This window comes from Erinaceus europaeus, chromosome X (genome assembly GCF_950295315.1).
Source record: "Erinaceus europaeus chromosome X, mEriEur2.1, whole genome shotgun sequence".
In the NCBI taxonomy this organism is placed as follows: Eukaryota; Metazoa; Chordata; class Mammalia; order Eulipotyphla; family Erinaceidae; genus Erinaceus; species Erinaceus europaeus.
In genome coordinates, this window is record NC_080185.1 from 3,242,873 (window position 1) to 3,270,489 (window position 27,617).

Below are 27,617 nucleotides of genomic sequence, written 5' to 3' on the forward strand. Positions count from 1 at the left end.
TTTAAAAAAAAGTTTTTTTCAGCTATATTTTTAAGTTCATAGAAAAAATAAGGGTAAGGTACAGAGATTTCTAGTATACCCCCTACCCTGGACTCAGGCATAACATCTCCACTGGTTAGCATTCCCTGGCCAAGTGGCACTTGCCCTACTACTTGGTAAGCCAACAGTGAAACTGCACTACCACCCAGCGCCCATTACAGTTTACTTTTGGTGTTGTGCCATCGTGGGTCTGGATAACTTTATTTCTAGTATCGAATAGAAGAGCTTCCCTTCCTAAAACATCCTTTGTGCTCAGCTTACTCATCTTTCTCTCCCCCAACTTCTGGTAAGAACTGATTGTTTCACTGGTTTATCGTTCTACCTTTCCTGAATTATCATGATTGAAATCACATAATATGAAACATATCTGATTGGCTTCTTGCATGTAGCAGTATGCACTGATGGCTCTTCTGTGTCTTTGTTTGTTTGTTTTTTTGACATTATAGCTAATTTATGTTCTAAATTTTTTATTAGTGATTTCCAAAATTATATGATAATAGGGGTATAATTCCATACCATTCCTACTACCAGCGTTCTGAATCCCCAACATCCCCAATGGAAACTGCAATACTTTTCCCAAGGTCAGAGATCTTTTGTTTGATGATATGGCTAAATGTGTTTTTTTTTTTTAAGCCCATTTTTATTCACTTTCTTTCCAAGTCACACCAATACTTACTATTTCAGAGCGTCCTTCCCTTTTCCTCTTCCCTCTTAGGTGAAGTAAAACAGTAGCTGACTTCCTCTGGTGTTACCCAGATTCTCTTCCCTTTCAGTGATGGTATAAAAACAAAGATTCCTGGTGACAAACGTTTCAGGTCCTGGTACAACTGGGACTCAGAGCCCTCTGGTCCTCTTCTCCTCTTGTTTCCCACCTCTGGGAGTATGGACAAAAATTCTTTTGGGGATGAAAAAGGAAGGAGTTTTGGCTTCTGTAGTTGTGTTTAGCTCACTTCTTGATGGTACTCAACAAGACTCCATTGCCTCTATGTGCCAGTTTACCTAGCCATTCACCTACTGAAGGGCATCTTAGTTACTTTTGGACTTTGGAAATAATGGCTATGTCATCTATAAACATTTGTGTTCAGGTTTTAGTGTGGGCATAGCTCTCCGTTCTATTTGTAAGCAATGAGTGTGGTTTCTGAACTGTATTATGAGAATATGCTCAGTTTTATAAGAAACTACCAGACTGTTTCCCAGGTGACTGCACCATTTGCATTCCCACAAGCACTGTATAAGCAATGTGACTGCTGCTGCAAGTCCTTACTTACAGCATGGGGACTTGGTGTTTGAGGTCTGGCCATTCTGATACAGGTCTAGTAGTTCTAGAAACCTCTAATTGTATTGATATGTCATGTTCCATGTAGAAAAGAACCATAGACACTCTAGCTGAGTTATTCTGGAGCTGGTTCCACCATTCCCTCTTTTGGTAAAGTAAGAGTACTTAACTCAATCCAGTTTGATATAGAGCTGAGTGAGGGCTGCGATACAATTTTAGTAAACTCGGATTTGCTCATCTCTTGGATATGAAACCCTGGTCAGATGTCTGAGGGGGAATCTGCCAGGTATTTTAAGTCTCATCAACTTTTCAGTTTTTCATTCAGTCCTGTTAAAAGCTTTGCTGTATTTTCTTTCTCCCAGTGGAGGTGTTCTTTGTAGGCTAGGTGTAATCTCCAGCCTGTTCTCAGAGGCGGTGCATTTTCCTGAAGTGATAGATAGAAACTATTACAGATAGTTAATTCTCATTGAAGAGCCTTGCCCTCCATAAAACATTAATTTACTTGTTTATTGTTTTTATCGTCGCTTTTTTGGTCATTTTTCCTAATTGTGGAGGATTATTGCTACACTTGACATTTTACTCATTAGTATATCTTAATAGAATTTTTTTAATACTATTACACCTGGGGATTGAAGTAGTGTTTAAAAATAATTACAAATGCCTTACCAGGTGTAAAGGACCTCTGTAAATTCAAGGTATAATCCCCGTCCATTTTCCTAGTGTGTGCAAGGCCTTGAGGGCTTTTAAGCAAGTTAATACTCCCTTCCCATGGCTCAAACATCCTCTCTCACATTAGCATGCACTCAACCCTAAAATTTTAAATCATTACCCAGCCTTTCTTTATGGACTGTTATGATATAAAAGAGAAAACTCCATTCGAATTTGGGGCTTAGGAGGCTGTGGCGTGAGCTAATCTGGGTCTGATGCATTAAATTCTGTCTTCCTGGGGCCAGTCTTTAGCACAGCAGGTTAAGCGTACATGGCACTAAGTGCAAGGACTGGCTCGAGGATCCTGTTTTGAGCCCCTGGCTCCCCACCTGCAGGGGGGTGTCGCTTCAGAGGCAATGAAGCAGGTCTGCAGGTGTCTATCTTTTGCTCCACCTCTCTGTCTTCCCCTCCTCTCTCCATTTTTCTCTGTCCTATCCAACAGTAGCAACGGCAACAATAACATTAACAACAATAACAACAAGGACAAGAAAATGGGAAAAATGGCTTCCAGGAGCAGTGGATTAGTAGTGTAGGTACCAAGCCCCAGCAATAACGCTGGGGGGCAAATAAAAAGAAATCTGTTTCTCTGCACCCTGGGTGTTGCAGTTTTTGTTCATGGGTTCCCCATTTACAGGATCTTCTAACTGCTTAAATGTTTCTAGTTCATTTATAAGAATTAACTTGATTTCTGTATGTCATTTTTGCATCCAGTGTTTTAATAACTACATTTAAGGCATTTCTTTTTTAAATGTATTAGTTTCTCTATAGATCCTTTGAGATTTTTTCTATGTAAGCAATAATCACACAGTTTTTATTTTTATTTTTTCTAGGTTTTGCCTCCAGGGTTATTGCTGGGGCTCAGTGCCAGCACTATGACTCCACTGCCCTTGATGGCCATTTTTTTAAAATTTATTGGATAGGACAGAAAAATTGAGAGGAGGAGGAGATGGAGATAGAAAGAGACAGAGACACCTGCAGACCTGCTTCACCCTTTGTGAAGGTACCCCCCTGCAGGTGGGAAGCTGGGGGCTTGAACCAGGACCCTTGCACTTCCTACTATGTGTATTAACCTGGTGTGCTACAGCCTGGTATATGTTTTCATTATTAACATACCAAACTGACTGTAACTTGCACCATGATGGGGGAGTGCATTGATAATGGCAGTCAACTTGTCACAAAGAGAAGACTTCTGATATTTCACAGATAAGTCTGATGTTTGCAGAACATTTTTGTTTGTTTGTTTGTTTTGGTAAGAATGCACTGTATCACAGTAAGGAAGCTCTCTTGTATTCCTTGTTTGCTGTTTATTTAAGAAGAATGCTATCAAACCCTTTTGTTCACATGTTCCTTTGCATAATCAAACTCTTGTTGTCCTCTAAAATATTAATGTGTTAAACTATATTGAAAAATGTAAAACTGCATTTCTGGGATAAACCCAAGCAGGTCCTGATATATTATGCTGTTTTTTTTATTGTTGGACATAATTTATGAACATTTTTAGGATTTGTTCCTTCATGGCTGTGAATCAGAATGGCCTGTAATTATTATTTGCTCACAGAGTCCTTGTCTGGGTTTGGTCTCAAGGTTATACACGCTCATAAAATGATTTGGGGAACATTATATCTTTGTCTATTCTGTGGAAGAGTTTTTGCTAGGTCAGTTATTTCTTACTTGAATCGTTGAAGGGAATTTCGACAAAATCACTTTGCCCTAGATTGTCTCCATGGGAAGAGGATAGTTTTTCATTTATTTAATAGTTTTAAGGATAGTCAGATTAACTTTCTGTTATATGACAGGGCTTTATTTGGGACAAGATGCATTCATTGAAATGCACAGATCTTAAATAAATGGAGGCAAGAAGGAGAGAGAGGACCAGAGCAGCACCCTTATACATGTGAATGCTGGGGATCAAACTGAAGACCTTGTCCTTGTAAGCCTAACATTCTGGACATGATGGCACCTCCTAGGCTCTTTTTCCCCCCGTTTTTAGCCATTCAAACAAAGTGCTACGGACTTTTATTATTTTTTTTATATTTATTTATCAGAAAGAGAGTAAAGGAGAGAGAGAGAACTCCAAGCCATCACTCTGGTGTCAACTTGGCACTGTGTGCTTTTAAGTCCCAAACTATAGCCAGTATGCCACTTCCTGGGGTGTTACTATGAATTTTCTTGTTGTGAACCCAGGAGTTCCTTCCTTTTGTTTGTATGCATAGGAGTAAGGCTGATGGACTGTAGGCACTAGTGTATGTTAAATTGCATGAGAAACGATCCATTTTTCAAGTAATTGTGCCATTTTCCATTTCTTCCCCTCATGTATGAGAGTTAATTTGTTTCACACACATCAAAACAATAGATATAAATGCATCTTTTATACCTCTGAGTGAATGGGTACTACAAGGAAAGAAAACTACTGCTGAAGACAGATGCAAGTATTCCAGCAAATTCTTGACAAACTAAATTCATTAAAAGGATCATATACCAAGGTCTAGTAGGATTTATTCTTGGGATATAAGGATCCTTCAACAGTTAGAAGTCAACAAATGTGATAACCACATTAACAATGGAGAATTAAATGAAAATCTGAAACACAGAAAAAGTATTTAAAATAATTATTCTTTCCCAATAACATTCTCAGCAAAGTGAGTATAGAAGGATTGCTCTGCTGTACCATGAACATTACTCAGGAGGCCCACAGCTAACATTCTCCATGGTGAATAGTGGGACGCTTTTCATTCTTACACTTATAACCGAAATAAGGTACCGACTCTCTTATTCAACAAGGAACTACATTCTGATCTGGAGAAAACTAGGCAAGAAACATTAATGGGGTGTTGGATAGTATGCCAGCTCCCCCTGGCTTCTGCTTAACCATATGCCTATATAGGGATAGATTTAATCCCATTCAAAGCTTTGTTCTATTTACATAAAGCACTTTTACATTTACATAAAGCACTCCAGGGCATTGGTGGTTCAGTGATAGGATTCTTGCCTGCTCTGCCCCCTCCTTGTCACACTCTGATTTTCACCAGTCACTTTTCTCTCCACCCTCTATATGTCACATCCTGTTTCCACCCTACTTGGCAAGTATATATATAAAGACAGCACTGTGAGTTTTACTGTACTGTACTTTGAGTTTAACTTAGCTCGTCTTAGATTGTGCTGCATCCTGCATGAATAAAGAGATACTGCCTACAGCTCAACCATGAGTCCCTGGTCATCTGTTACCCGCCCGTGAAGCCAGCCCGGTGAAAACAACATAAACTGTCGAAAACAACATATGGCGCTACAACGTGGGACCAGACCTGTGCACCTCCCAGATAAGTGAAGACTTTGCGTACCTATGCACTATGGTCTTCTCTTCTACTTACGAAGAGGTTTGCCAAAGCCTCTACTGTTTCATTATGAGACAGTTTCTCTGTCTCTGGAACATTTTACTCTGGGTCACACTTCGGTTCCCTGACCGGGAACTTTGGTTTTTTATGACCGGGATCATAGAGCTTGGGAGATGCACGGAGATTTCTCCTTGGACTTTCTGGATTCCCTCTCCCATGTTTCCTGAGGAAAAGGACTACATTTTGCTCCGGGCCACAATTTGGTTCTTTATGACCGTGATCATAGACCTTGGGATATGCATGGGGATTTCTTTCCCCTGGGACTTTCTGGACTTCTTCTCACATGTTTCCCATGGAGAAGGACTACTCTAATTTGAGGAGCATTCTCGAGTACCCTGGCAGTTCCCAAGTATGGAGACACGTGGCTAGTTCTACTCTCCTGATTGGATTCTTTCTTCGATGGGAAGACACTTTTAAAAATGGGTGCCTGAAGCAATCCAGCAGGAACAGTCAGAAACACCCTAAATGGAATTTCGAGGAGCTTTTTGGACTAGGACGCCCTCCGGGGACTCTTAATCCTACATGGTGAGATCTTGATAATTTGGTTCAAGTTGCGTTTCATAAGAGAATGATTTGAATGACTGAATTTTTGTTTGACATTGACTTAAAAAAAAAATGCTGGACGCAGCCATCATTTCTAGAGACATCCAGAAACAATCCAAAAAATTGTTTTTTCCCTCCTTTGATTTCTCTTTTACGTCTTGACATGAATCTGAAACGTTTAATCCTGAAAACCATATGAGTTATGGGTGGGGCAGATAGTGCAATGATTATGTTAATTATTCTCATGCCTGAGGCTTTTAACCGTGGTTCTTCTGTTTACCTTTCCACATTTTATTGAGTTTAAACTGTTTAAACAACCTTAAAATCATACTAGAAAGGACTTCCAATTATAATGGAGTTATCAATTATAGTAAACTTCTAATCTACTACAAGTTTTGTTTGACAAGTAAGTGAATTTCAGCTGTCAAAGTCTTCACATGAAAAAACATCTACTCAAATGGAATTCCTGGAAATCCATTTGGATTCTGTTCTCTGACATCGCCCCCGGAAACCAATGATGAGACCTGGCACGACCTGAAGAAACAGATTCACAGACTCCAAAGCTCACTCTCTACAGAAAAGCAGAATTCTGGCGGCCGACATTCCCCATCGAGACAGATGTGCAGCGTTTCATCCTCTGGCATTTTCTTCTGTGGTCAGCTACTTTGGACTGACACCTCCATCAGACTTACTGGTACATGCTGCTGTGTTTCTCAAAGACTAACTTCAGCCAATTGCCTTGAGACTTTATAGACCATGTCTCCTCGCCTGCAGGCTCTGCCCCAGAGGTAGAAAACTCCCCCTCCTTATTAGGTTATGCCCACAGAGGCATGAAGCGCCCCAAGAGGCAAGAGATGCCCACAGAGGCAGGAAACGCCCTTTGAGGCAAGAGATGCCCCCAGAGGCATGAAGCACTCCCAGAGGCAAAAAATGCCCTTTCGCCTGCTAGGCCTTGCCCTTTGAGGCAAGAAAAGCTCCACTTGGCATCACACTGGTTATTGCTGCTCACCTATTTTATTTTCCATGTCATATGCCAGTTCTTTTGAAAACGCCTGTACGATATACGTTTCTGTTCACCCCGCAATGGCCATTAGTTAAAAAGAAAGGGGGAATTGTTGGTATGCATGAGACCCCTTCTGTTTCATTTGGTTTAAATCCCCCCTGCTTAACACTATTCTATTTACATAACCACTTCATTCTATTTACATAACCGCTGTTAACAAGCACCTCCCTCCAGGGCATTGGTTCAATCCCCACTGTTTCATGAAATGTTTTTGCTCCACTCCCCCTTCTTGTCACACCCTGATCCCCTCTTTGTCACACTCTGATTTTCACCAGTCACTTTTCTCTCCACCCTCTCTATGTCACATCCTGTTTCCACCTTACTTGGCAAGTATATATAAAGACAGCATTGTGAGTTTTACTGTACTGTACTTTGAGTTTAACTTAGCTCATCTTAGATTGTGCTGCGTCCTGCATGAATAAAGAGATACTGCCTACAGCTCAACCATGAGTCCCTGGTCGTCTGTTACCCGCCTGTGAAGCCAGCTCGGCGAAAACAACATACCGCATCGAAAACAACAATGGGGGAGTCGGCTGGTAGCTCAGCAGGTTAAGCACACGTGGTGCAAAGCGCAAGGACCGGCGTCAGAATCCCGGTTCAATCCCCGACTCCCCACCTGCAGGGAGGTCGCTTCACAGGTGGTGAAGCAGGTCTGCAGGTGTCTATCTTTCTCTCCCCCTATCTTCCCCTCCTCTCTCCATTTCTCTCTGTCCTATCCAACAACAACATCAATAACTACAACAATAAAACAACAAGGGCAACAAAAGGGAATAAATAAATAAATATTTTAAAAAAGAAATATTAATGGGCACCCAACTCAGCACAGAAGAAGTTAAATTTATGTTTGTTGATGACAAGATGTTGTATAGAAAAACCTTCAAAAGGCAACTACTTAACTAAAAACTGAGTTCAGTAAAATTGGGGACACAGAATCAACATTTCACCTGCCAATTGGATTTCTGTTCCCTAAAATGCGCTACCTGAAAAAGTAACTTAGGAAGCAATCCTGGGTCTGGGAAAATAGCATAGTGGTTATGTAGAAGGTTCTCATGCTTTGAAGCTCTGAGGTCCTAGTTTCAACCCAGGTGCCATCAGAATCCAGATCTAATCAGTGTTTTTGTCTTTCTGTCTAGTCTGTCTATCTATCTATCTATCTTATCATTAAAAATAAAAAAGATATATAAAATATATTTTGAGAAAGAATGATACAGGATAAAATTAACTGGAAGAAAAACAATCTCTATATTGAAAACTACAGGACACTAATTAAACTGAGGAAAACACAAATAAGTTGAAAGATACCTGAATCTGCAAACTGCAGATTTTGAAAAGTATGTGGAAATGTCCTTAAAAGATGGAAATACCTTATGACCCAGCAGTACCATTCTTGGGCATTTAGCCAGAGGATATGAAAGCACTGTATCTCTGGAGCGCATGTACTCTTATGTTTATAGGCGTCTTATTCACAACAGCTAAGGAATGGGAAATGCCTGTCGACAGATTACTAGATGCAGACGTTATGGGATATATACTCCATGGAATACTATTCTGCAACACAAAATACTACATTCTTTGGGACAAAAATGGGTGGAAGTGATGATGAGAATGCTTAGCAAAATAAGTAAAGAGGTGAAAGACAAATACTCCTGGATGGTTTCAATCAGATGTGGAAGCTAGAGAATTGAAACATAGGAACTACCAGCCACTGTTAGTGACTAGTAAAAGAAGGAATACTAAGTAAATAAAGATCTTTTAAAAATGTATTATTTATTTATTTATTTATTTATTCCCTTTCATTGCCCTTGTTGTTTTTTATTGTTGTAGTTATTCATGTTATCATTGTTGGACAGGACAGAAAGAAATGAAGAAAGGGGGGGAAGACAAAGGGGGAGAGAAAGAAAGACACCTGCAGACTTGCTTCACTGCTTGTGAAGCGACTCCCCTGCAGGTGGGGAGCAGGGGTCTCAAACCGGGATCCTTGAGCCAGTCCTTGCGCTTTGTGCCACCACATGCGCTTAACCCACTGAGCAGCCACCCGACTCCTGTACATAAAAATCTTAAGACATCTTAAATCTTAAAAATCTTTTACATGGTTAAAGTAACATGAAACAAATTCTTAAATGATTAATATTGTTCATATGTCCAAATAATCTATAAATTCTATGTAATACTATGAAATTGCAATGCATTTGTTTTCCACAGAAATAGAAAGAATCCAGGGCTGGTTGTTGTTGCACCTGGTAGTGTTCATGTGTTAACATGTGTTGAAGACCAAGGCTGGAGCCCCCTGGTCCCCACCTGCAGAGGGGAAAGTTATTGAAGTGGTGGAGCAGTGCTACAGGTCTCTCTCTCTCTCTCTCCCAAGAAAGAAAGAAAGAAAGAAAGAAAGAAAGAAAGAAAGAAAGAAAGAAAGAAAGAAAGAAAGAAAGAAAGAAAGAAAGAAAGAAAGAAAGTCACCAAGAGCAGTGGAGTCATAATGTAGACACTGGATCCACTCAGTAGTTACTCTGGGTGAAAGAAAATCCCTCTTTTTTTTCTTTCATGATCACCAAAGTGCCAATCTAATGGAAACAGTCTTGAGAGAGTGTATCAAAGCAAAAGGCATCAAACTGATTTCAAACCATTTTATCAACCTATAGTGATCAAATCAGTATGATACTGGTATGAAAACAGGCACACAAACTTAAGAAAAAGCAGATTTGAGAACACAGACATGAACCAATATATATATGGTCATACAGTTCTGGACAAGGGTGCCAATATTATTCACTGGGAAAAGTCTTAAGTAAATGATTTTGAAAAGCTGGATACTCATGGAAAAGAGTGAACTTCTACCCACTGCATTGACAAAAGCTTTCGTGCTGTGCTATGCTATTTACTCTCCCTGCCTCTGCCTCTCTACCACACTGTTTGTATATATCTAAAAAAAAAAAAAAGGCTGGGAGTCGGGTGGTAGTGCATGTGGCGCTGGCTCCCCACCTGCAGGAGAGTCGCTTCACAGGTGGTAAAGCAGGTCTGCAGTGTCTATCTTTCTCTCCCCCTCTGTCTTCCCCTCCTCTCTCCATTTCTCTGTCCTATCCAACAATGATGACATCACAACAATAATAACTACAACAATAAAACAAAGGCAGCAAAAAGGGAATAAATAAATAAATAAATATTTAAAAAAAATTTTTTAAAGAAGAAAGTGGTAGAAGAAGTAGAAGTAGGAGGAGGCTGGGGAGAAGAAGGAAAAGAAGAAGGCTGATGAAATAACTCATTGGGATAGTGCATTGATTGGCCATACGCACAACCCAGGTTCAAGCCTAGTCTGTCTACCACATTGAATGAAGTTGCAGTTCTGTGGTATCTCTCTCTGTGTGTGTCTCTCTGTCTCTCTCCTCCCTCCCTCTCCCTCTCTCAAAGACAGAATGTGTGAAATGGACCCCTATTTTATATCCCTCTTAAAAGCTAACTTAAAATGAATTAAGTCATGTTCATTGGAGAAGCAATTACAGAAGCCAGACCTTCCACCTTTTGCACCCCATAATGATACTGGGTCCATACTCCCAGAGGGATAAAGAATAGGAAAGCTTTCAAGGGAGGGAATGGGATATGGAATTCTGGTGGTGGGAACTGTGTGGAAGTATACCCCTCTTATCCTATGGTCTTATCAATATTTCCTTTTTATAAATAAGTGAAAAAATGTTTAAAAATGAATTAAATCTTAAATTTAAGACATGAAACCATGACATTTCCACAAGAAACTATAGTACAAAGTTCCTTGACGTTGGATTTGGCAGTGATTTTTTTTAAAGTGTCTGATCCACAAAGTACAAGCAATAAAATGCAAAGTCCATGAATTTGAATTTATCAAATTTAAGAAAGGTAAGCATAGCAGAAAATACAAATACAATGTAAAGACAGCATATGGAGTAGGAAAAATATTTATAAAATTATCTGATAAGGGATTAATTTTCAATAAAATGTATTTACTGTACATTAAAAGATATATTTACAAAATTCATACTCAGTTACACCCTGAACACTCCCAATCTCCTCTAAAATTTATACGCAGTAGCAAAGCAAAATAACCCAATTAAAATGGGCAAAGAGCACAAGTAGACATTTTCCAAAGAAGACATAAAAAATGATGAACAGTTTATAAAAGATGCTTAATATAAAAAATCCTCAGGGGAATGAAAATCCCAACCATAGTGAGAGAGTACATCACACCTAGTAGAACCCCTACTTAAAAAAAAAGAAAAGATGCAATATGTTTTGGTGACACTTTTGCAGTGCTGGTGGGAATGTAAATTGGTCCAACCATTATGGTAAACAGTGTGAAGATTGCTGAAAAAGTTAAAAATAGAGCTCTACTGTGTGATTCAGCAATTCTACTTCTGGGTATATATTCAAAGAAAACAAAAACACTACCTCAGAAAGATATCTGAATCCTTCCCATCGCAGCATTATTCACAACAGCTAAGATATGAAAACAACCTCGAACTATCCAGTGGCAATGAATAGATAAAGGGTGTGTGTGTGTGTGTGTGTGTGTGTGTGTGTGTGTGTGTGTGTGTGTGTGTGTGTGTTAACACTCAGTCATTAAAAAGGAAGCAGAAATTCTGATCTTCGTGACAGTATGGAAGACTCTTGGGGTTTTTATGCTCAGTGAGATAATCAGGCAGAGAAATACTGTGTGATCTCATTTATCTATAAAACCTCAAATGCTGAAGTCATAGAACTCAGATTGGGGGCCGCCAGGGATCAGGCAAAGAAAAAAAAAATACTGAGGAGGAAGAAATACTTCCAAATTGATTTTATGAGGTCAGCTTTAGCCTGATTGAAAAAAAAAAACGAATTTAAGAAAATAATAGGTCAATATTTTAATTAATACAGATGCAAAAGTTAGTGTTAGCAAACTGAATTCAACAATACTGTCAAAAGTTCATATATCTTGGTCAAGTGCAGTTATTCTTGGAATGCAATAATACTCAATGAGTGTCCACACCACATTAATAGGATGAAAGAGAAGTCATATAGTTATTTCAATAGATGTAGAAAAAAACAAATATTTGGCAGAATTTGGCACCTGTTCATGATAAAAGCGCTAAAAAATGGGATATAGCCAGCATGTAGCTAGCATGTAGAACATGTTAGACACAGAGATTTATAATTGTGTTCATCTAGAACAACCATTATATTAGTAATCAGTATTACATAAATGTTTTTTAAAATATAAGATGTTCTGTTAAGGATTAGAAGTTAAATATTATAAATATGTGTAATTTTTTTTTGCTCATCCCAAGAGAAAATTGGGTAAGACTGAAAACTAGATTTCCAAAAAAACCTTTAAAAATCTCCCCCACTATTGTGAATAAAGAGCTTTTGCTAATCAACTGAACTTCTTCCCTCTGCCCTACACCATTATTTGGATCCAACTGTTCTTTCATCAATTAGTGTATTTTTTTTTAAGGAAACAACATACTTCAACATAATATGAAACCCAGTGGAGGGGGACTTCCAGAGGCATGGCTGGGGAGTAGCACCAGCTGCATTCTGCTCTCCCTGGTCAACTAGGAAAAGCAACAAAAATTACCTGAAAACTCAGAAAAATGAGACCAGGATTTCTTCAGAAACTCACCAAGCCACGGGTGAGTACAGACAACTCTGGTTCATGGACAGAAAGGGGGTGAGGGAGAGATTCCTGTGTCTAAAAGGCCATACTCAGGGATCGCTGACACCGAACTGGGAGAGTGACAGGTTGGCACAAGGTATTCCCAGCCAATAATACAAACAAAAGGGCATGAACAGGTATTCTAATATCAGATAAATCAGACTTTCAGGCAAAGAAGGTAAAAAGAGAGACATCCACACTATGCATTGGTCAGAGGATCAATTCAACAGAAAGTCATAGCCGTTGCCAATATATATACTCCCAGTATGTGGGTACCCAACTATATAGAAAAAGTACTTACTGACCATAAGGAGACATTGAGAGCAGCACAGTATTGGTTGGAGACCTCAGTGCACCATTCACAGCAAGAGACAGATCATTGGGACAAGGAGATCAAGAGGGACATAGAGGCATTAAATACATTCATAGACTAGATGAACTTATCCTTTCGTCCCCCCAAAAGAATATTCATTCTTTACAAGTGCACAGGAAACATTCTTAAGGATTGACTGAGTGTTGGCGTGCAAATACATCCTTCATTCACTCATAAGTGGAATCTAGAGTTCTGATTTGCATGATTTTGCTACAAAAAAAATACAAACAAAACAGAAGCAAGCAAACTGTAAGACTTGTAAGAACTTTCGTGGCTATGTTTGGGATGTTGGAGGGTGCAGATATGGAATTCTGGTGGCGGGTGTTATGTGGAACTATATGTTGTAATATTACAGTCTAATAACAAACTATGAATAACAAAAACCATGAAAACAAACCCATGGAACAAACCCATAAGTGACATCATACTCAACAAAAATTAAAAGAGCTAACTTCTAAGTTCAGATTGAGATGAGAGTGCCTTTACCACACAGTCAACAAAATACTCGAAGATCTAGCTAGAATAATGAGGCAAGACAGGGCGGGGGGCCATCTGATATACAAAGAAGAGAGTTAACATTTGTGGGTAACATATGATATTACAGACAGAAAGTTGTAAAGACTCAATCACAAAACTGTTAGAACTGATACAAATGCAGTTTAAAAGGAGGATATAAAAATCAACAGGTAGGGCTGCATTTGTAAGCACTGGTGATAAAATATGTGAAAAGAATATGTGGTCCAGTGTCAGTATCATCATAAACTATGGAATGCTTAGGTATCTTCACCAAAGAAGATATCCAGAGGTCCAACAGAGTTATAAAAGATTACTAAAAGCCACTGAGCCTGTACGGATGCCATGTATTAGAAGCGATAGAAACACCCAAGTGTTGGCAAGGATGTGGGAGAAAAAGAAGCCTTCTGTATTGCAGATGGAAATATAAATGGGTTCAACCCCTGTGGAAAACAGTCTGAAATCTTCTCAGAACCCTAGAAATAAACTTGTTCTATTACTTGTCAATTCCTCTCTTGGTGATATAGTCAAGGGAAACAAATGAATCTATTAGGAGAGATCTGTGTATAAGCATGTACATAGCAGCACAATTTGTAACAGCCCAAACTTGGAAGCAACCCAGATGCCCAACCATAGATGAGTGGGTGACAGAGTTGTGGTATGGGGGCCAGGCAGTAGCACAGTGGTTAAGCGCACATGACGCCAAGCGCATGGACCAGTGTAAGGATCCCGATTCTAGCCCCTAGCTCCCCACCTGCAGGGAGGTTGCTTCACAGGCGGTGAAGCAGGTCTGCAGGTGTCTCTCTTTCTCTCCCCCTCTCTGTCTTTCCTTCCTCTCTGGATTTCTCACTGTCCTATCCAACAACGATGACATCAGTAACAACAATAATAACCACAACAATGATAAAATAACAAGGGCAACAGAAGGGGAAAAAATAAACCCTCCAGGAGCAGTGGATTCAAGCCCCAGCAATAACCCTGGAGGCAAGAAAAAAAAAAGTTGTGGTATAGAAACGCAATGAAATACTAATCAGCTGTTAAAAACAATGAAGCCTTCTCCTTTGTTTTATGTTGGGAGCATTTTGAAGGAGTCATGTTAGGTATGATCAAAAAGAGAAGGATGTATACTGCATGATCTCACTCATAAAAAACAGCTTAAATGGGGTCCCCCGGTGGTGGTTCTTCTTCTAGTGTTTGCCCTTCTTCCGTAGCTAGTCAACAGCGTCAGGTTGAGCCTGATGTAAAGTTTCGAGACCTCCTTTGAATCTGGAGAGGTGGCAGTCGTGGACTATGTGGGTCATAGTCTGTCTGGAGCCGCAGGGGCAGTTCGGGTCGTCTCTGGCTCCCCAGTGATGGAACATAGCAGCGCACCGGCCATGGCCTGTTCGATAGCGATTGAGGAGGGCCCGATCATAATGTGCCAGGTCAAAGCCGGGTTGACGCTCGCAGGGGTCTGTGATGAGGTGTTTGTTCTTGACCTCAGCTGACTGCCAGCTCTGTTTCCAAGAGACTGGAACAGAGAAGTACAGTGTAGGCGTAGGGGACCAGATTGGGTGACGAGACATCAAGCGTTGGACAGGGTGGGCGAAGATACCCCGGTGGTAGTGAAGTGCGTTAAGTGAATATGGCGCAAAGTGCAAGGACCAGTGTAAGGACCCCAGTTTGAGTCTCTGGCTCCCCACCTGCAGGGAGGTCGCTTCACAAGTGGTGAAGCAGATCTGAAGATGTCTGTCTCCCCCGGACCCCCGTCTTTCCCTCCTCTATTTTTCTCTGTACTATCCAACAACAACAGCAGCAATAACAAAATGGAAAGAAATGGCCGTGGATTTGTAGTGCAGGCACAGCACCAACAGTAATCCTGGAGGCAAAAAAAAAAAAAAAAAAAAAAAAACAACCTTAAAGCACAAATCAAAACTTGGACTGGGTATAATGTAATGCCAATGCATGGGACCGTGGGGAAGAAAGGCAGCTGGAGGGGGTCGTGCTTCATGGTCCTGGTACATGATAGTAGAAAAGGACCTAAGTTGCCTTTGAGTGTGTTATGCAGATGCTTATTCACCCTCTGCCTAATAAGATGATAGAAAATAAAACAACAAACCCCCCTGAAATTGTATAGAGCCAGAAAAGTGCCTTAATACCCAAAGTGATACAAAACCACGCAATGCCACTTTTTGCACGTTGCACCATAAAGCTGTGGTAATTAGTGACCCAGTAGGTGGTACAGGGATAAGACCTTGGATTCTCCAGCTCAAGATGCTGAGTTGCATGCACTAGATTGATGCTCTGCTTTTCTCTTTTGTTCATTCTCTGTCTCTAACTTTCTCCTGTCTCTATCCCTTTCTTCCTTTCCCCTTGCCCGTCCCTTCCTTTCTTCCTATCTCTCCCTACCACTAATTAACAAATCTTCTTTTTAAACTATAGTAATTAAAATAGACATTTTCTTGAGCGTTATTTCAGAATTTCTATAATTTGACAATGATAGATATGCCTACTTTTTGTTTGCTTTTGTTGTTGTTGGGGCATTTTTCTTCCTTGATGTGTTGTTCTGAGTTGCTTAGATTCTGCTTTTTTGTGTCTGATATTATTTTGGGAAATGTCTCAGTCGTTATTGTTACAACTGTTTCTTCCATCCCTTCCTTCCCCATCTGGTATTTCCCATCCACATATGTTACAATTTTTGTAGTTGCTCCAAATCTGTGGATATCTTGTTTGTCTTCATCTCTCCTGTGCTTCAGTGTGGGGAGTTTTGGTGTGAGCTGTCCTCTAACTCAGTGAATCTTTCCTCAGTTAGGTCCAGTCTACCAGAGAGAGCCTAGCAGAAGCAGGCTTCCTTTCTCTTAAGCTCTGCGTGGTCTCTCTGGCTCTCTTTCTGATTCTTAGGATTTCTGTGTCTGCTTGCTTACTTTGCCCATCTGTTCTTTCGTGCTGACTACTTTATTCATTAGATCCCTCAGTATATGAATCATAATTGTTTCAAATGTTCAGTCTGATCATTTCAATTTCCCAACCATCTCTGCTTCTCTTGCTTGCTCTGTTTCTCAAAATTGCCATTTTGCCCTTTGGCAAGCCTTGTGACTTCTTTTTTCTTGGTAAACCAGGTTGAAGGGGCTGCTATGCAGAGGTGTATAGTAACATGATGACACTGAGGTCTCAGGCTTTAGTCAGCTTAGTCCTCTGCACTGTGAACCTCAACTTCTCACTCTTCCTATCCCCCTAGATGAGTCAGGATGGCTAGAGTGGAGACTTGCTTCCTCCAGGTCAAGCAAGCATGGACACACCCTGGCAAGTCTGGTTCCACTGGACTGGGTTCTCCTGAGGGCAAGCCTCTTTAAAAGCAGAATGCTCTTGGCATATTTCAGGAATGTTCTTTTCCCCTTTCTTGAGTGGGAAAGAAGTATAGTGTAATTTCTCTCCAGTATTTTCTTGTGGGAATCTGGTCAAGCTCCTGTGCTGAGTTCAGGATTCATCACGTCCGGAACCTCCAACAATTCTGTCAGTTCCAGTTCAGATGTTCCTACCCCTGGCCTGAGGTCTCCTGCTAGCTGCAGCTGCTGCTTCTCTGTCTTGGCCCCTGCACTCACCTGGCTCTTTGTTAGAGAGTTACTTAGGGAAATCAGTTCCTCGAACCCTTGCACCCTGCAGATAGCCAGAAGAGGGCCCAGAAGCCCAGTGTGTCTGCATCCTGCTGAATACCTGCTCCCTACCTGACTGCAAAGTCCACAACATGAAGATGTGAGCACATACCCTCGGATCCTGTGCATGCTTCCCTGCCTCTAAGGCCTGTACTTTCCTCTCCCTTTCTACCTCTACTTTCTCTCAAGAAATGCTCATCTCCCTGAAACATGACGGCCTCTCCTGTGATTCTCTCACATAGGGTTCAGTGTAGAGAGGGGACCTTTGCCCTCTTTCCTTTCACCCCCCCTGCAGCATCCAGTTTGAGGGTCTTTCCTATGGCTTGTGTCTTCACTTCCTCTATGTGCCCTGGAATCACTGTTCCTTTCAGTTAGTTCACATGTTTTATTTGTTGCTACGAGGGACTGCTGCCTTCTGAGCTCTCTTCCGGGGACCAGAAGTTCCCTTCGTTTTTCAGTTTGCTGAGAGTCATTATTGTCCTCACTCCTGTAACATCTTTGGATAAGTAGTGATAAGCTTATTAGTAGCCAGGGAAGTAATGCACTGGGTAATGTGTGGGTCTTGCAAGTATAAGATCCCAGGTTCAATTCCTAGCACTGCCTATGCCAGAGTGATGTTCCACTTCTTACTGTCTCGTGAATAAGTATTAATCTATACTCCTAATATACACACACACACACACACACATATATATGCCCTATTCTCACCCATGTTTGATGTTAGAACTGTTGCATGTGTCATACTGATTTGCATTATACTTCTGGACACACACACACACACGTACATATTGGTTGTTGGAAAAATCATGACATATCTTTTCTGTGTAAAAAATGTGTCATGACTTTTCCAACAGCCCATCACATATGTGTGTAGTATATATTCCTCAAGTCCAGAGCGGGGGGGGGGGGAATGTATTCACATACAACCACTGACCTTCCTGGTCATCTTTTCTCCCTGAAGATTTAGGCTTTCTTCTGGTTCCATTTCCCTTAAGGGTTAGCGATTTCGTCTAACACTGATAATATAAATATGCTGCAGACAGGACACTACTCTCCCTGTTGTTATGAAAGGTGACATTCTTTTTAAAAAAAATACTTATATATTGGATAGAGATGGAGAAATTGAGAAGAAGGCAAGGGTCAGGGACAGAGAGACACCTGTAGCACTTCTGCACTGTTTACAAGGCTTTTTCTCCCCTGCACGTGCAGTTGGGAACTTGAACTAGGCTCCTTGCACATTCTAATATGCGTGGCCAACTGGGTGCTCCACCTGGCCCTGGAGGTGAGATTCTTTACTGATAGGTATCTGACTGCTGGGGAGTGACCAGGCCTTGGTTGTATTGTTCCTCACTTTAGCTGTTTCATTCTGTGTTCTTTCAGAGCCCCACCCTTCACATGTGACCCCAGGCAGTATTACCTTGATGCACCTGCTGGGGGGGTGTCATTGGGCTTTTTGCTCCCCCCCATTTCTGTTTCATTATAGTTGGAAATAGTGCAGGAATCATTTTTCATGCATTTTTTTTTTTTACTCCTCCTTTGCCTTCTGAGATTCCAGTTGCATCTCTGTTAGAACCTTGATACTATCCAGTCAATCCCTGAGATTCTGTTTATCTTTTTTTCAGTCTTCCTTCTCTCTGCACTCTGGATAGGGCAATATGGATTCATTTGTCTGCAAATTAAGTTCTTTCTGCTTTCATTTCCAATCTGCTGCTATGCCTACCCAGTGAACTTTACATCGGACATTGTCCTTTTCTTTTCTAGCATTTGCATCTGACTCTTAATCATCGTTTCTGGGTATCTGCTGTGATGCTCTACTTGTTCATTTATTAAAAGTATCTTCTCCTTTGTGCTTCTTAATGTAGAGATGCTGACTTCAAATTCTCTTTTGCTAATTTCAACATCTGCTCCATCTTAGGGTTTGGTTTCTATTGTGTTTTTTTTTCCTTCCCTTGAGTTCAGTTCATGATTGCTGCTGTCCTTCTCCCTGTTCTCCCCCCCCCCCCCGTAATGGTTTAGTGCACCCTGAACTTGAAGAATGAGAATCTGGGAAGATCTCTTTTATTCTCCGTGTAACCTTGCTTTCTTGTTTGTTTTAGCACGCTGTTGGTGGGGCTGAACTGAAACAGCAAACTCTATTGCAGTGGGCAGCACTGGGGGCTGTTGAGTTCTTTCAGCTTCCTGTGAGTAGGCCTTCTGCAGCCTGTTTCCACATGCATGATGTATGGTTCTTCCAGAGGCCTGGGAAGCTAATGAACAGTATCAGATCTTGTCCCCTCCCCCCCCACAACACACACACACACACACACACACACACACACACACCAGGTTCTCTCTGTCCTTGTGTTTGGTGGTCAGTGTCACAGGCTTTGGGGTACCTAACCCCAAACGAACTTCTCTCCTAGCCCATTATCAATGCTGGGAGAAAGAACACTGTGTAGATTAAGAAATGCCAGGAATCAATCATGAAATCAGACTTTTATTTATTTCCCTCAGCTACCACCAGTGCCCAGAGACAACTGTTAAACATTTAACAGCTGCCACTCTTGCTAGTGACTACTCTAGAGTTTGTTACTGCTTTGGCCTGGGGTCTGCCTTCAGGCAGAAATTCCTAAAAAGGGTGAAATTCACCCAGCTTTGCCCCTGCTCCCAGTTGTTAAGCAATTTGGGTCTACTTATGATAACTTTTCAGTGCCTTCAGAGAGCTCTTTGGCAGATTTGAATTGCACTGTTATCTGGAGCAGCATTTGCCCCAGAACTGTCCCTGCCAAAGTTTGTATTTTTCTGTGGCTTACAGTGAAATAACAATGCTCATGGAATTATTATTAATCTTTCACACAGCTAAAGTTAGGTTAACCTAAGTGGTCTATTTAACAAAAAACAAAAGTCAGCAACTGGAGACATTAAATACTGTCCCCTCCCCCAAATTCATGTTTTCCCAGAACCAAAGGATGCCATTATATTTGGATGTGTGTCTTACAGCAGTAAGCCCTATTCTTGTCATGTAAGGTTGACATTAAGTCCAATGACTAGTGTTTTTGTAAGAGGAAGGATGGGGCATTCAGTCATATAGATCCACAGAAGAGAAGACAGTGGGAAGATGAAGCCAAAGATTGCAGTGATGCTTCCACAAGCCAAGGAATGCAGGGAACCAGCAGAAATTGAGAGAAATAAGGGATAAGTTGCACCTGTGGCCTTTGGGGGGAAGCATGGCTATGCCAGCAGGCATCTTGATAATCAGAGTTCTGCCAGCGAGGGCTAATGACATGTACTCATCACTTCATGCCGGTCCTGCACTCTACCAGTGGCACAGCCTTCTGTGACTCATGTCAGTTATTTTTAAGTCACCAGACTTATGATGAGATTTACTAAGGCAGCCCTTGGGAATAACAGCAACAGCACGCCAGTCCATAGCATGTCTTTTCCGCCACTGGCTGATTTGTCATTTGCTGAGTGTGTTCAAGGGACAGCAGTGCAGAGCGGTGAGCACATAAAAATGTGTCTCCTTGTGTGGGAGGGAACGTGTGCAGCCGTGGGCTCGTAATAGCGCTCGCTGCATGGAAGACTGCTGTGCGTGACTTTGAGAGAGCAAAGTACCAGGCACAGCAGCCTGGGTGCTGGGCTCGTCACTGTCCCTGATTGACTGTGATACCAAGTGAGCAAGAGTCTTCTGCAGGTTAGACATTTCTGCCCCTGCTGGACCTTGGAGCAGAAGCCTCACTACACAGGAGTGCTTGCAGTTGGGGGATGGATCTGAAGGGACAGCAGTTGGAATAGAAATAGCATACTGTGAGGCCAGGGATGGGAGGGAAATTTTACTTGGTTTTAGTAATTTCTGGTCTATTAACCAAACTCACCTTTATTCTTTACCCTGTCGTTTCCAGAGAAGAACACACGAGTTGTTTTCTGGCATTATGAGCTCCCAGACCCCCTCCACAGGACACTTAGCTGGTTTCAGTTCAGGAATTTTAAGAAAGGGGATTTCACTGAAAAGAACATCAAAGACAGCGTAGCATGCCTGCCTATTTCAGAAATTAAAAAAAAACCAACAAAACTGGCAACCATAACATTTGGTTATCGTACAAATCGTACAGTTATCGTACAGTTATATTAGACATAACCAGTTAAAAGCAACCCACTCCTGGGAGAGTAGAAACATGTCTACATGGCACCCCTCCTGCACAAAGAATAGACCCTAGTTTCAGTAGACATTAAACACCGTGGGAGGATTGAGCGAAGTGCGCCATAGCCCAAGGACCGGACTTTGAAGGAGGGGAGGCTGATGGCACACATACAGATAACATAGGTGTAGCCAGGCGCCTCACTGGCCATCTTGAGTCTCTCTTCATGTATTAATTTTGGAGAGAGATAGAGAAATTCGGAGAACAGGGAAAGAGAAAGAAAGAGGTATTTGCAGAGCTGTTTCACAGATCAGGAAGCTTTGCCCTTGCCTGTGGGGGCTGGGAGTTTGAACCCAGGTCCTTGCACACTAGAGTGTGTGTGTTTAACCAAGTGTGCCACAACCTGGCCTTCACAGTCCTGATTCTCTGACCGAATGACTGCAGGACAGAACAGAAGGGCTTTGGTTTAGAAAACGTGTGCTAATCTATGGATTGTCAGTGGAGATGTCCTCTTAGGAGCAGCCTTCACCCAGGGAATCCTCACAGTGGCCCTGTGGTTTGGGTGCCATTGGGGGCTCTCATCTTTGGGGGGCTTCTGCATTGTGGTACAGATGAACTCCTCCCTCACCTGGGACCAGGCAGTCCTAGAACATAATCGTTGGGACTAAACAGGGCCTTTCAAAATCAACCCCTACCCTTTGCCATCCATCTGGCCTCTGGGGAGAGGAGCCCGGATGGAAAGAAGAGAAAGGTCTTCCTGGAGTGTTATCAGATGTGGGATACAACCCTAACTTCCTGAAAAGTGTAAACGCCCTCCCCATTGGGAGCACAGTTCTTCACTACTTTGAGCTCCCTAACCTCCCCTCATGCACCCCCTTTCCCCCCAGCTCACACACCTAATACCCTTGGATATGAATGGCAGAGGTATGGACTCTGCTGTCTGTGTGCTTGTTGGAGGGGAGGAGGAGCTCAGCTGACAACTGTGAGTTGGTTGGTGGTGGGACTAGCAGTGAAGTCACTAGGGAATCAGGGTGGCTGAACTCTTTCCTTGGTGTCAAGTGCCAAGGACACCCTCCTTGGTGAACATTGATTTTTGTTTTGTTTTGTCCGTTTGTATTTCCTCTGTAGTCCGTGGTTGTCATCTTGCTCAGACAGAATGTGAGCAGATAGAGTCGTCCAGCCTGGATTTGGCGCTCCGCAGGCACGCCCCTGGAGCTGTCGGGGAGCGGCAGAGGGAGGCTCGCCCCTCTGGTGTCTTGCAGTGGCTAGTCAGCCACACACTGGCTCGGGTAATCCCTGCTGCCTTTATCCTCCCTTTTGCTCCCCCCACCCCAGGCTGCCTCTGCTCCTCCCCTCCTCTCATCTCCCTCCTTTTCTCAGCTGCCTACCTGAAAGAATGAAATACTTGGGTCCCTGCTAAGGCGGCCACAGATCTAAGGGCTGGGTGCCCGGAGCCCCAGTTCAACCGTGTGCTCAGCCAGCAAAGGGGGAGGGGAGCGGGGGAGAGGCTGAGACTGGGGAGGGAGAGAAAGGAAGAGAGGGAGGGACAGGAGAGACAGGGAGGGAGGGAGAGAGAGACAGCGAGGGCGGGCAGGCGGGAGGGAGAGCGTAAGCGCGCTGCTAGGGAGCGAGGAGAGAGGGACCGACCGCGGGAGACAGACAGAGAGAGAGAGCCCAGAGGGAGGGGAGACTCCAGCAACCCGCTCACCAGAGCTCAGCCTCCAACTTGTTTCAGTTCATTCATCCTCCCAGCAGCCGGCTCCGGCTCCGGAGTGACAGTGGCTCGGTAAGGAACCCGCTGGCCCTGGGGCCCGCCCCTCCCCCACTGGGGCTCCTCGGCAAGGCAGATAGCGTCTCCCGTCTCCGTCTCCCCGTCGGGAGTCTCCTTGGCTGGGCGGGAGGGAGAGCTGGTCTGCAGCTGTGATGCCATGCTGGGTCCCTGGGCCGCTGGCAGCCTGGAGGCGCTGGGGTGAGACCTGATGGGGGCGGGGGTGGGGGCGCTTTGAGGAGGGCCAGGCACGGGGCTCCACTGTCTGCGGATTGTTTTGTTCCTCTTTGGAAGCAGGTCAGCATTGACCTTGCAAATTGCGGGGGGGGGGGGGGCAGCAGCTGCTGCAGAAAGCCACTGAGCGGCCCCCAGCTGGAGCAGACTGCTCTGTGGTGACCCCCAGGCAACAGACAGCCCGGGCGCGGGCTGGGGGTACTCGAACTGCCCTTAACTCTTTCTGTGTGGCAGCTCCTGGACTGGGAAGGCGACAGCAGCCCTTGGCCCGGCCGCCTCCTTCCAGGCAGGAGTGAGTACAAAGTTGTAAATAACCGCTACCGGCCGGCGGACACCTCCCATTGACCACAAGAGCCTGGGGCCTGAGCTCTTTCACAAACTTGGAAGGCTTCTGGGGTGGGCACCATACAGCCACCCCCTCCCCACCTTGGAAAGGAATTGGGCGCCCCCAGTCCAGCCCAATGGTAGCTGTGCCTCAGGGCCAGCTCTCCTTGGGCGGGAAAGGAGTGATGGTTGGTTCTGAACTGGCTTCCCTGCTGGCTGTCCCTGGGAGGTGACTGTGGTGGGCACAAGCTGGAGGGTCGGGGGAGGGGCGGAGTGGAGATGGACAGCTGGGTGAGGAGCTTGGGGGCGGGGCGGTGGTGGGTCTCCTGGCTTACTGATGGTCAGAAGGTTCCAGAGACCTGAAGACATGCAAGCAGCAGCTGATATCGATGTCAGGCCCCTCTGGAGTGATGGGGGCGTTGGAGTGAGGATGGCTGGCAGGGCCACCTGCCAATCCCAGCAGCAACAGTGCTGATTGGCGCCATTGCTGAGGGCTGAGTATTTTGTGCATGTGGGAGCCCAGTTCTCCTCACACGTTTTGTTCTTACATCAGCTATACGAGGGAGCTGTTCTTAGTATCCTTGATTTCCTATGGGAAAGCGAGGCACAGAGAGCTTACTTAGGTAATGGTTGATGGGTACAAAGCAGCCCGCTGTCCTGATTGCGAGTGGAAATGGTCATCAGCTTCCTGAACCCATGGTCCCATCCATGAGGTGCTCCAGCCTCTGTGGTGAGAATTCTGCCCCAGTGGCCTTGCAGCAGGAAGGGTGCTGCATGGCAAGGTTGGTGGTTTTCTGGAGAGCGGAAGCTTGGTGTTGGTGCAGAGTGTCAGGAACTGGTGGGCAATGGCGGGGAGTGTGGGGGGGGGAGCTTCCTTCCTGCCTCTTGCCCATCCCAGCCCAGCCCAGTCTGCCCACAGTATCCTTCCAGGCTGACAAGAATTCTTGGGAAAACCTCACTTTCCCATTGTCCTCACCTCATCCACCTCCAGGCCAGCAAAAGGCTGGTCCTCTCTTGCTCTGGCCTGCTGAGAGTTTAGTCCTACCCTGTTAATGGTAGGCTACTGAAACCTTGGCACTGGCAGGCTCCCTAAAGGTCAGTAAGTTTTGCTTCTCTTCCCAGTTCTGGTGTGTGTCCTAAGCCTTAGGTTTGAAGTGCCTGCAGTGACAGAGAGCTTGTTAGCTGGCTGTCTCCTGGAGTAACTCTGGTTGTCAGAAAGTCAGTCCCATGATAAGCCAAGATCTGTCTCCTTGTAACTTCTGGTCGTTGGTTCCTTGTGACGCTTCTAGAACACATTTGCTGTTGGTTATTAATGATTCTTCACAGACATGAAAGCAGGAGTCAGATCCCTCCTATGTAGCCTCTGGTGATCAGACAGTTCATCTGGGAGGCCAAGTTTTTATAGCTACAGTCTGCTGGTCCTTTCTGCAGGCTCACAGTGACCATACTGAGCTTTCTAGCACAGGTTTCACATACAGATATTCTTTTCCTGGCTAATCCTTGCTGTCTGCTAGCAAGTGGGATGATGGGAACAAAGAAGTCTTCCTTTCTTTTCCAAAGACCAGCAATCACTTCCGATGCCCCCACAATGGCCATTAGCAGCCAGACTCCAGTGGGAGGGAAGATTCCAGAAGGAGGGGTTAAGCACAACGATCATAAAGGAGAGAGAATGGGTGGGGACTCAAGGTTAACATGGCATGTGGAAGGTGAAGGAACACAGGTCATGGCAGGAAGCCTCTCAGAAATGAGGGCCGGCCTCCTGGAGGGGCTGGTACCAAACACAGTTCACTGGAACAGAGTATGTGAGCAGGGAGCGCACAGTGGAAAATGGACCTGGCTGTTAGGAAACTGTCCTTCTGTCCCCCTTCTGGAAACTTGACTTCTTCTTCAGTGATACTGGCTTTACCATTTCTGAAACGACCTGGGGGCCTCTTTAAGGGCCTTTGTGCTCTGGCAGGATCTCTTAAGGAAATGATCAAATGTCAGGGTTCAGAAGGCATTTGGGGGACCATCCAGGCCATATCAGTTTGTTGACATGGCTTGAGCCAGTATGAAAGGTCTGGCTGGAACCTGGCGTCCTGGTGCTGTTCTAGTGCTTTCCTGACTGGCTTGGTGAGCAGGAGGTGTCTCCACACTTGTCTAGTCCATCATAGATAGATTGGACCTTTGGTGAGATTCATTAACTGCAAATTTACAGAAAATGAAAGTGAAGATACAAACATAGAACACTGCTCCCGTTTTGTGAGTGCTCATTCCTGGGCCACACTGGCAGCAGCCCACCTGCCTCACTTCAGAAAGCCAGAGTGGGCGTGGTGCCAGGGTCTGGATCTCTCATTTCCGAATCATCTCTGCTGGATGACCTTCCCCCCTCAGGTTTCCTATCCCCTTTGGTGGAGAGTTCAGTCCCCTTACTAAGTAGCCTGTCTCTGCTGGTGGACTGTCATAGAGATCTTTTATTTTTAAAGCCTTGAGAAGACTCACTTTCAGATGTCATCTTCCAGGAGAGCAGGGGGCTGTCTTAGCACAATTGATTGTAGCCCCAGCCATGAGTCTTGTGCAGAGCACAGAGCGGGGCACAGAGTGGGGCCTTAGTAGATGTCTGGTCAGGGGAAGATCTAACTCCATGTGGCGCGAGTCAGGCGTTTTGGGACCACACTCATGTTGGAGAAAAGTCCTGGCCGATTCCCCTGAGCACATGCCCAGGCAGCAGTCAGCCTAGCCAGCACCTACATATCTTCTGGGGAATGGGAGGCCAGTTTACCTGTTCCAGAAGGCACCCGACTTGACTTGGAAGGAAGCGTAGGAAGTCAGGTAAAGGTGCAGTCCATTGGAAGTGCCAGGTGTTTGTTTACCTTTCTCCCAACCATGCAGCGAGTCTGTGTTCAGTAGTGATTTCTTCTGGAAGTAGGTGGATGATTCCAATGGATGGTGGGGGGGGGGGCGGCGGGGGGGGGGCGGCGTCAGAATAGACAGGGTCCTTGCTTGGTCTGCAAACCAGTCTTATGTGTGTGTTAGTGCAGTCACAGCAGGTGTTGTGGAGGACTAGTAGAAGGGGTAGAGCTGGGGAGGTAAGTCACAGAGGAAGCTAATCTAGCTTGGGGTTTCACAAACCTGGGACTGATGAAAAGATTAGGAGCAGAGTGAGCAAATACATTCCATGGGTGGTAATCTGGAAGCACTTCAGCGAATCAGGAGAGAGGAGAAATAGACAAACAATCTAAAACTAGAAGGATGAGATGTGGGGGCCATCACAGATACCTTGCTTGCTGGCAGCCTAGCAACTTGTGCAATGGGTAGAACTCCAGCCTTGCACACATGGTGCCCCGAGTTTGATGACTGGCTTTGCATATGCCGCAGTGATGCTATGGTGTACATGCTCTCGTCCCCTTCTTTATAGTTATTTATTTCCCCTTTTGTTGCCCTTGTTTTTTTATTGTTGTTGTAGTTATGATTATTGTTGTTGTTATTGATGTCGTCATTGTTAGCTAGGACAGAGAGAAATGGAGAGAGGAGGGTAAGACAGAGAGGGAGAGAGAAAGATAAACACCTGCAGACCTGCTTCACCGCCTGTGAAGCGACTCCCCTGCAGGTGGGGAGCCGGGGGCTCGAACCGGGATCCCTATACCGGTCCTTCCGCTTTGCACCACGTGCCCTTAACTAACTGTGCTACCGCCCGACTCCCGCTCTCCCCCTTTTTAAAGAATGCTTTCCTAGAAGTGATGTTGGCACTCTTTGAACTTGGGGCATCCAGAGTTTGGGCGATGGGAAGGGCCTCATAGGCAGAGAAGCAGAGGCTTCATGTTGGGAGCAGTGCAGAGCTCAGCTGTGTTGGAGGCTGTGAGATGTTGTTTGGGAGATGTGTGGCCAGAGGTAGGAGTTTAGCAAGAGGTGCTGGACACAGTCAACAGAATGTGTGCTGGGAGCCCTGGGCAGCAGAGGCAGAGGCTTCCTGGTAAGTCAGTGATCTAGAAGCAG

General features: G+C 44.2%; 1 protein-coding gene across 3 annotated transcripts in view; it reads left to right on the forward strand.

Moving 5' to 3' along the window:
• GABRA3 (gamma-aminobutyric acid type A receptor subunit alpha3) overlaps positions 1 to 27,617 on the forward strand; it is a 521,426-nt gene that overhangs the window by 106,225 nt on the left and 387,584 nt on the right. For 2 of the 3 annotated variants that reach the window (XM_007530458.3, XM_016191453.2), the window contains exon 1: positions 22,952 to 23,102. The exons of the other annotated variant lie outside the window; for it this stretch is intronic. The gene's annotated coding sequence lies outside the window, so the exon portion shown is untranslated. Of the gene's footprint in view, positions 1 to 22,951; positions 23,103 to 27,617 lie in introns of those variants that run through there. 3 annotated transcript variants of the gene reach the window in all.